Consider the following 2,695-nt stretch of genomic DNA (forward strand, 5'->3'; position numbering starts at 1 on the left):
TATATATATATATATATATATATAAACTTTTACTGTCTTATTGTATATCTAATATAGTCTTCTCATTCATTTTGGTTGGCAAAAATGTCGAAGGAAATGCCAAAAAGCCTCAAACGTCTAAAAAAGAGGCCCAAACTTTGTAAAAAGTGACAAAATCTAGGCAGGCCCAAATTTCTTGTGAACTTAAATTGATATGGGGGCCAGATTTGGCCCGCAGGCCTCGAGTTTGACACGTGTGCGTTAAAGTGTCAAAGTGCCACCATGATCCAAAACTGCCTGATTTGGTCAATTCTTTTGTTAGGAAATGGAGCATGCCCCAGGACCCCCCCTGTCCCCCCATTAGGTTTGGACTGAGCCCCTAATGTTTAAGATGTCTGGCTCCGCCCCTGCTAGTGGAGTAAAAAGTAGAATATTTACCTCTGATGGTAATGGGGTACAAATATAAATTAGTGGCCGGCTGGCTAGTTAGTTAGCCTGTTTGCTAGAAGGCTCAGTTCTCCATTCAGTATCTTTTATTAGAGAAAATAATCACTTCATCCGATGTTTAAAGTGAATAAAACGGCCTTTGACAGGAGTCCCACAACTACACATATCCTGTACAAGTACAATTTTGGCTGTATTATTTGTGTCTTAAAGGGTAATTTCTGCTTTCTTTTCAACCTGGACCCTATTTTTCTATGTTTTTGTGTCTAAGTGACTGATAGGGACAACGATCCTTGAAATTGGTCCAGTATTAAGCGTGAACGCTGTGACCGGCAGCCACAGACCGGGCTGCAGTGTAACCCTATAGGGCAAATGTTCAGGGTCAGTTTGGTCCACTAAAAGTGCTTGTTTTGCCACTAAAAGGCTCAGATTATTATTCTCTGACATTATGGAAAGGATCCCTTCAGAGATAGACCTTTAAAACCTCTTTGAGACCTTCCTGTTTAACCAGAAACAGCTCTGAAGTCGCTAGCGCTAAACCCACCAGACTCCATTTAAAAAAGTAATACTTTTAGCATGTATAGAGCCAACATGTGTTCACATGTAAATCAGTAAACTATGTGTTTATTTCAACCAAAACTAGAGTTGTGATGGTTGGGAAAGTGGAAAGACGACCCAAAAACGGCTTTTCATAGTTTTATTTAGTTTCTGTCGAAGTGTGTTTTACGATGCTAAAATAACTGTTTATTTACCTGGAGTCTGGTGGGTTTAGCGAACGTGATTTCGTTTGATCTCTTGTTTAAGGGAAATGTACGTGTGTGTATGTTTGCGGATGTACACCTGCATGTGTATGTATGTGGGCGTGGGTAAGTGTATTGCACATTGATGTAATTTTACATATATTCTTGTAATGGGATGTCTGTGATGTAATGTGTATGTATTGTGTGTCTATTGTGGACCCCAGGAAGAGTAGCTGACAGTCTGAAAATACCTTAGTGGTCCCCTAATACTGTATCTGAAGTCTCTTTTATATAGACCTTAGTGGTCCCCTAATACTGTATCTGAAGTCTCTTTTATATAGACCTTAGTGGTCCCCTAATACTGTATCTGAAGTCTCTTTTATATAGACCTTAGTGGTCCCCTAATACTGTATCTGAAGTCTCTTTTATATGGGCCTTAGTGGTCCCCTAATACTGTATCTGAAGTCTCTTTTATATAGGCCTTAGTGGTCCCCTAATACTGTATCTGAAGTCTCTTTTATATAGGCCTTAGTGGTCCCCTAATACTGTATCTGAAGTCTCTTTTATATAGACCTTAGTGGTCCCCTAATACTGTATCTGAAGTCTCTTTTATATAGGCCTTAGTGGTCCCCTAATACTGTATCTGAAGTCTCTTTTATATAGGCCTTAGTGGTCCCCTAATACTGTATCTGAAGTCTCTTTTATATAGGCCTTAGTGGTCCCCTAATACTGTATCTGAAGTCTCTTTTATATAGGCCTTAGTGGTCCCCTAATACTGTATCTGAAGTCTCTTTTATATAGGCCTTAGTGGTCCTCTAATACTGTATCTGAAGTCTCTTTTATATAGGCCTTAGTGGTCCCCTAATACTGTATCTGAAGTCTCTTTTATATAGACCTTAGTGGTCCCCCTAATACTGTATCTGAAGTCTCTTTTATATAGACCTTAGTGGTCCCCTAATACTGTATCTGAAGTCTCTTTTATATAGGCCTTAGTGGTCCCCTAATACTGTATCTGAAGTCTCTTTTATATAGGCCTTAGTGGTCCCCTAATACTGTATCTGAAGTCTCTTTTATATAGACCTTAGTGGTCCCCTAATACTGTATCTGAAGTCTCTTTTATATAGACCTTAGTGGTCCCCTAATACTGTATCTGAAGTCTCTTTTATATAGGCCTTAGTGGTCCCCTAATACTGTATCTGAAGTCTCTTTTATATAGACCTTAGTGGTCCCCTAATACTGTATCTGAAGTCTCTTTTATATAGACCCTAGTGGTCCCCTAATACTGTATCTGAAGTCTCTTTTATATAGGCCTTAGTGGTCCCCTAATACTGTATCTGAAGTCTCTTTTATATAGACCTTAGTGGTCCCCTAATACTGTATCTGAAGTCTCTTTTATATAGACCTTAGTGGTCCCCTAATACTGTATCTGAAGTCTCTTTTATATAGACCTTAGTGGTCCCCTAATACTGTATCTGAAGTCTCAGATACAGTACAGCAAGGACAACATCGGCAGTATTGACGGCAAAATAGGC

Source organism: Perca fluviatilis, chromosome 8, assembly GCF_010015445.1.
Source record: "Perca fluviatilis chromosome 8, GENO_Pfluv_1.0, whole genome shotgun sequence".
In the NCBI taxonomy this organism is placed as follows: domain Eukaryota; kingdom Metazoa; phylum Chordata; class Actinopteri; order Perciformes; family Percidae; genus Perca; species Perca fluviatilis.